Source organism: Schistocerca gregaria, chromosome 4 (genome assembly GCF_023897955.1).
Source record: "Schistocerca gregaria isolate iqSchGreg1 chromosome 4, iqSchGreg1.2, whole genome shotgun sequence".
Lineage (NCBI taxonomy): Eukaryota > Metazoa > Arthropoda > Insecta > Orthoptera > Acrididae > Schistocerca > Schistocerca gregaria.
Genome location: NC_064923.1, coordinates 6827858 through 6835576, shown reverse-complemented (window position 1 = coordinate 6835576; position 7719 = coordinate 6827858). Strand labels below are relative to the sequence as shown.

At 46.6% G+C, this 7719-nt stretch overlaps 1 non-coding gene across 1 annotated transcript; it reads right to left on the bottom strand.

Annotated features, from left to right (window-relative positions):
- Nucleotides 1-1854: 1854 nt before the first annotated feature.
- Nucleotides 1855-1927, bottom strand: Trnak-cuu (transfer RNA lysine (anticodon CUU)). Its single transcript has one exon. It is a non-coding gene; the product is annotated as a tRNA-Lys (tRNA).
- Between the last annotated feature and the right edge of the window lie 5792 nt (nucleotides 1928-7719).

Here is a 7719-nt window from a genome sequence, read left to right as displayed (position 1 = left end):
CTCTTGGGTACTTCGTCCTTACGGTCGTCTGCATCATCAGACTTTAGCTGACAACACTTCATATTACCGGCTAGTATTTGCAGCTATGGCGACAAATTACTGCTTGGCTACACATCTGACACGTAACCGATGTGCTCTCCAAACAACAACACTTGCATTTCAGAACATGTCTTTCACACATGTCTACAAAATCACCTTCACCTTCAAATACAGATTCCTTGCGACTGACAGAGACGTAGGCAAAGTTAAAAGTTGCTATTTCCATTAAATATCGTTAATCAGAAAAACGGTAATTTACATCTGCAGCGGAACAAAATTCCGTTCCGCCCAGCGTCTGGCTCGAACCAACGACCCTGGGATTAAGAGTCTGACACTCTACCGACTGAGCTAGCCGGCTACCGCAGGGAATACCTGCCGGGTAGCACGTCACACAGTACTCGTTTCGGTGGCGTGGTCCCATACAGTTTCTCTCCATGCAGCCTAATGTTTTCCTAACGTCACACTCGTCACGTCCTTACTTTTATGTCACAATCATTTCTGAGAGGTAAAGAAATTGCATGACAACATGCAGAGCTAGTGGCGTCAAAATTAACACACATACTTTATGTGACTCAAAAGCCGAACGAGTTACTTTACGACCTTGTTTTATATGTACAAGTGCCAGTCAAAACTCGCGGTGTCGGCACTCTGCCGACCATTTCGCTAGTTAACACCAGTCTTGTTGTGTGTGTTTCAAGCTCAAGAGCATCTCCAAGCAAAAAATGGTCAACAGCAACATTCAGACGGTTTCGTACTGCTCAATTGCTACATTAAAACGGTATGTTTCTTTTTCAGAACTGGAAAAACACGAGCGTGACAGCATTCGAACCTGTAATCTTCAGATCCGAAGTCCGACGTCTTATCCATTAGGCCACACGGTCACTGACGACTAACATTTACATGTATGCGACTCATCTCGAAACGCTCACACCCCTGAGGATTTGTGTTTTCGTTCTACACAGCCGCTGCCCCTTGCTCTTTCCCACCCATTCGTTACATTCAACCTCTGACGAGACCGACCAAATATAGACTGAGAAACAAGACCACACACTTTGTGCATTCGGAATCGAAGGCAGGGCGTCCCTCGCCGCATTTGCTACGATTGCCATTTGCTACTTCTGCAGAAGCGGCGGCGGCGGCGACGACGACGACGACGACGACGACGACGACGACGACGAAGATCGCGAGAGGCTCTGAGATATGTGAGAAATACATCTATAAAATGTAATTCAGACTGCCTCGTCCCACCTTATGCTGTACCGCTTTACCAAATGCTTTATCTGCGCCATTCGCCTTAATCGCATCTGAGAGTAATTCTTAAAAAAACGCCTGTCGCTAATTGTTCGTCATCACAGGTACTGTTTGCTATACGGCCACGACGCGCAACTGATTTCCAAAATTCATCATTCTCCTGTGAGGATGGAACTTACGACCCCTGGTTTATTAGACCAGTGCTCTACCACTGAGCTAAAGAGGCGCGGCCTAGCGGTACTCTTGGGTACTTCGTCCTTACGGTCGTCTGCATCATCAGACTTTAGCTGACAACACTTCATATTACCGGCTAGTATTTGCAGCTATGGCGACAAATTACTGCTTGGCTACACATCTGACACGTAACCGATGTGCTCTCCAAACAACAACACTTGCATTTCAGAACATGTCTTTCACACATGTCTACAAAATCACCTTCACCTTCAAATACAGATTCCTTGCGACTGACAGAGACGTAGGCAAAGTTAAAAGTTGCTATTTCCATTAAATATCGTTAATCAGAAAAACGGTAATTTACATCTGCAGCGGAACAAAATTCCGTTCCGCCCAGCGTCTGGCTCGAACCAACGACCCTCGGATTAAGAGTCTGACACTCTACCGACTGAGCTAGCCGGCTACCGCAGGGAATACCTGCCGGGTAGCACGTCACACAGTACTCGTTTCGGTGGCGTGGTCCCATACAGTTTCTCTCCATGCAGCCTAATGTTTTCCTAACGTCACACTCGTCACGTCCTAACTTTTATGTCATAATCATTTCTGAGAGGTAAAGAAATTGCATGACAACATGCAGAGCTAGTGGCGTCAAAATTAACACACATACTTTATGTGACTCAAAAGCCGAACGAGTTACTTTACGACCTTGTTTTATATGTGCAAGTGCCAGTCAAAACTCGCGGTGTCGGCGCTCTGCCGACCATTTCGCTAGTTAACACCGGTCTTGTTGTGTGTGTTTCAAGCTCAAGAGCATCTCCAAGCAAAAAATGGTCAACAGCAACATTCAGACGGTTTCGTACTGCTCAATTGCTACATTAAAACGGTATGTTTCTTTTTCAGAACTGGAAAAACACGAGCGTGACAGCATTCGAACCTGTAATCTTCAGATCCGAAGTCCGACGTCTTATCCATTACTCCACACGGTCACTGACGACTAACATTTACATGTATGCGACTCATCTCGTAACGCTCACACCCCTGAGGATTTGTGTTTTCGTTCTACACAGCCGCTGCCCCTTGCTCTTTCCCACCCATTCGTTACATTCAACCTCTGACGAGACCGACCAAATATAGACAGAGAAACAAGACCACACACTTTGTGCATTCGGAATCGAAGGCAGGGCGTCCCTCGCCGCATTTGCTACGATTGCCATTTGCTACTTCTGCAGAAGCGGCGGCGGCGACGACGACGACGACGACGACGACGACGACGACGACGACGACGACGAAGATCGCGAGAGGCTCTGAGATATGTGAGAATTACATCTATAAAATGTAATTCAGACTGCCTCGTCCCACCTTATGCTGTACCGCTTTACCAAATGCTTTATCTGCGCCATTCGCCTTAATCGCATCTGAGAGTAATTCTTAAAAAAACGCCTGTCGCTAATTGTTCGTCATCACAGGTACTGTTTGCTATACGGCCACGACGCGCAACTGATTTCCAAAATTCATCATTCTCCTGTGAGGATGGAACTTACGACCCCTGGTTTATTAGACCAGTGCTCTACCACTGAGCTAAAGAGGCGCGGCCTAGCGGTACTCTTGGGTACTTCGTCCTTACGGTCGTCTGCATCATCAGACTTTAGCTGACAACACTTCATATTACTGGCTAGTATTAGCAGCTATGGCGACAAATTACTGCTTGGCTACACATCTGACACGTAACCGATGTGCTCTCCAAACAACAACACTTGCATTTCAGAACATGTCTTTCACACATGTCTACAAAATCACCTTCACCTTCAAATACAGATTCCTTGCGACTGACAGAGACGTAGGCAAAGTTAAAAGTTGCTATTTCCATTAAATATCGTTAATCAGAAAAACGGTAATTTACATCTGCAGCGGAACAAAATTCCGTTCCGCCCAGCGTCTGGCTCGAACCAACGACCCTGGGATTAAGAGTCTGACACTCTACCGACTGAGCTAGCCGGCTACCGCAGGGAATACCTGCCGGGTAGCACGTCACACAGTACTCGTTTCGGTGGCGTGGTCCCATACAGTTTCTCTCCATGCAGCCTAATGTTTTCCTAACGTCACACTCGTCACGTCCTTACTTTTATGTCATAATCATTTCTGAGAGGTAAAGAAATTGCATGACAACATGCAGAGCTAGTGGCGTCAAAATTAACACACATACTTTATGTGACTCAAAAGCCGAACGAGTTACTTTACGACCTTGTTTTATATGTACAAGTGCCAGTCAAACTCGCGGTGTCGGCACTCTGCCGACCATTTCGCTAGTTAACACCGGTCTTGTTGTGTGTGTTTCAAGCTCAAGAGCATCTCCAAGCAAAAAATGGTCAACAGCAACATTCAGACGGTTTCGTACTGCTCAATTGCTACATTAAAACGGTATGTTTCTTTTTCAGAACTGGAAAAACACGAGCGTGACAGCATTCGAACCTGTAATCTTCAGATCCGAAGTCCGACGTCTTATCCATTAGGCCACACGGTCACTGACGACTAACATTTACATGTATGCGACTCATCTCGAAACGCTCACACCCCTGAGGATTTGTGTTTTCGTTCTACACAGCCGCTGCCCCTTGCTCTTTCCCACCCATTCGTTACATTCAACCTCTGACGAGACCGACCAAATATAGACTGAGAAACAAGACCACACACTTTGTGCATTCGGAATCGAAGGCAGGGCGTCCCTCGCCGCATTTGCTACGATTGCCATTTGCTACTTCTGCAGAAGCGCCGGCGGCGGCGGCGACGACGACGACGACGACGACGACGACGACGACGACGAAGATCGCGAGAGGCTCTGAGATATGTGAGAAATACATCTATAAAATGTAATTCAGACTGCCTCGTCCCACCTTATGCTGTACCGCTTTACCAAATGCTTTATCTGCGCCATTCGCCTTAATCGCATCTGAGAGTAATTCTTAAAAAAACGCCTGTCGCTAATTGTTCGTCATCACAGGTACTGTTTGCTATACGGCCACGACGCGCAACTGATTTCCAAAATTCATCATTCTCCTGTGAGGATGGAACTTACGACCCCTGGTTTATTAGACCAGTGCTCTACCACTGAGCTAAAGAGGCGCGGCCTAGCGGTACTCTTGGGTACTTCGTCCTTACGGTCGTCTGCATCATCAGACTTTAGCTGACAACACTTCATATTACCGGCTAGTATTTGCAGCTATGGCGACAAATTACTGCTTGGCTACACATCTGACACGTAACCGATGTGCTCTCCAAACAACAACACTTGCATTTCAGAACATGTCTTTCACACATGTCTACAAAATCACCTTCACCTTCAAATACAGATTCCTTGCGACTGACAGAGACGTAGGCAAAGTTAAAAGTTGCTATTTCCATTAAATATCGTTAATCAGAAAAACGGTAATTTACATCTGCAGCGGAACAAAATTCCGTTCCGCCCAGCGTCTGGCTCGGACCAACGAACCTGGGATTAAGAGTCTGACACTCTACCGACTGAGCTAGCCGGCTACCGCAGGGAATACCTGCCGGGTAGCACGTCACACAGTACTCGTTTCGGTGGCGTGGTCCCATACAGTTTCTCTCCATGCAGCCTAATGTTTTCCTAACGTCACACTCGTCACGTCCTAACTTTTATGTCATAATCATTTCTGAGAGGTAAAGAAATTGCATGACAACATGCAGAGCTAGTGGCGTCAAAATTAACACACATACTTTATGTGACTCAAAAGCCGAACGAGTTACTTTACGACCTTGTTTTATATGTGCAAGTGCCAGTCAAAACTCGCGGTGTCGGCATTCTGCCGACCATTTCGCTAGTTAACACCGGTCTTGTGTGTGTGTTTCAAGCTCAAGAGCATCTCCAAGCAAAAAATGGTCAACAGCAACATTCAGACGGTTTCGTACTGCTCAATTGCTACATTAAAACGGTATGTTTCTTTTTCAGAACTGGAAAAACACGAGCGTGACAGCATTCGAACCTGTAATCTTCAGATCCGAAGTCCGACGTCTTATCCATTAGGCCACACGGTCACTGACGACTAACATTTACATGTATGCGACTCATCTCGAAACGCTCACACCCCTGAGGATTTGTGTTTTCGTTCTACACAGCCGCTGCCCCTTGCTCTTTCCCACCCATTCGTTACATTCAACCTCTGACGAGACCGACCAAATATAGACTGAGAAACAAGACCACACACTTTGTGCATTCGGAATCGAAGGCAGGGCGTCCCTCGCCGCATTTGCTACGATTGCCATTTGCTACTTCTGCAGAAGCGGCGGCGGCGGCGACGACGACGACGACGACGACGACGACGACGACCGCGAGAGGCTCTGAGATATTTGAGAAATACATCTGTAAAATGTAATTCAGACTGCCTCGTCCCACCTTCTGCTGTACCGCTTTACCAAATGCTTTATCTGCGCCATTCGCCTTAATCGCATCTGAGAGTAATTCTTAAAAAAACGCCTGTCGCTAATTGTTCGTCATCACAGGTACTGTTTGCTATACGGCCACGACGCGCAACTGATTTCCAAAATTCATCATTCTCCTGTGAGGATGGAACTTACGACCCCTGGTTTATTAGACCAGTGCTCTACCACTGAGCTAAAGAGGCGCGGCCTAGCGGTACTCTTGGGTACTTCGTCCTTACGGTCGTCTGCATCATCAGACTTTAGCTGACAACAATTCATATTACTGGCTAGTATTTGCAGCTATGGCGACAAATTACTGCTTGGCTACACATCTTACACGTAACCGATGTGCTCTCGAAACAACAACACTTGCATTTCAGAACATGTCTTTCACACATGTCTACAAAATCACCTTCACCTTCAAATACAGATTCCTTGCGACTGACAGAGACGTAGGCAAAGTTAAAAGTTGCTATTTCCATTAAATATCGTTAATCAGAAAAACGGTAATTTACATCTGCAGCGGAACAAAATTCCGTTCCGCCCAGCGTCTGGCTCGAACCAACGACCCTGGGATTAAGAGTCTGACAGTCTACCGACTGAGCTAGCCGGCTACCGCAGGGAATACCTGCCGGGTAGCACGTCACACAGTACTCGTTTCGGTGGCGTGGTCCCATACAGTTTCTCTCCATGCAGCCTAATGTTTTCCTAACGTCACACTCGTCACGTCCTAACTTTTATGTCATAATCATTTCTGAGAGGTAAAGAAATTGCATGACAACATGCAGAGCTAGTGGCGTCAAAATTAACACACATACTTTATGTGACTCAAAAGCCGAACGAGTTACTTTACGACCTTGTTTTATATGTGCAAGTGGCAGTCAAAACTCGCGGTGTCGGAACTCTGCCGACCATTTCGCTAGTTAACACCGGTCTAGTTGTGTGTGTTTCAAGCTCAAGAGCATCTCCAAGCAAAAAATGGTCAACAGCAACATTCAGACGGTTTCGTACTGCTCAATTGCTACATTAAAACGGTATGTTTCTTTTTCAGAACTGGAAAAACACGAGCGTGACAGCATTCGAACCTGTAATCTTCAGATCCGAAGTCCGACGTCTTATCCATTACTCCACACGGTCACTGACGACTAACATTTACATGTATGTGACTCATCTCGTAACGCTCACACCCCTGAGGATTTGTGTTTTCGTTCTACACAGCCGCTGCCCCTTGCTCTTTCCCACCCATTCGTTACATTCAACCTCTGACGAGACCGACCAAATATAGACAGAGAAACAAGACCACACACTTTGTGCATTCGGAATCGAAGGCAGGGCGTCCCTCGCCGCATTTGCTACGATTGCCATTTGCTACTTCTGCAGAAGCGGCGGCGGCGACGACGACGACGACGACGACGACGACGACGACGAAGATCGCGAGAGGCTCTGAGATATGTGAGAAATACATCTATAAAATGTAATTCAGACTGCCTCGTCCCACCTTATGCTGTACCGCTTTACCAAATGCTTTATCTGCGCCATTCGCCTTAATCGCATCTGAGAGTAATTCTTAAAAAAACGCCTGTCGCTAATTGTTCGTCATCACAGGTACTGTTTGCTATACGGCCACGACGCGCAACTGATTTCCAAAATTCATCATTCTCCTGTGAGGATGGAACTTACGACCCCTGGTTTATTAGACCAGTGCTCTACCACTGAGCTAAAGAGGCGCGGCCTAGCGGTACTCTTGGGTACTTCGTCCTTACGGTCGTCTGCATCATCAGACTTTAGCTGACAACACTTCATATTACCGGCTAGTAT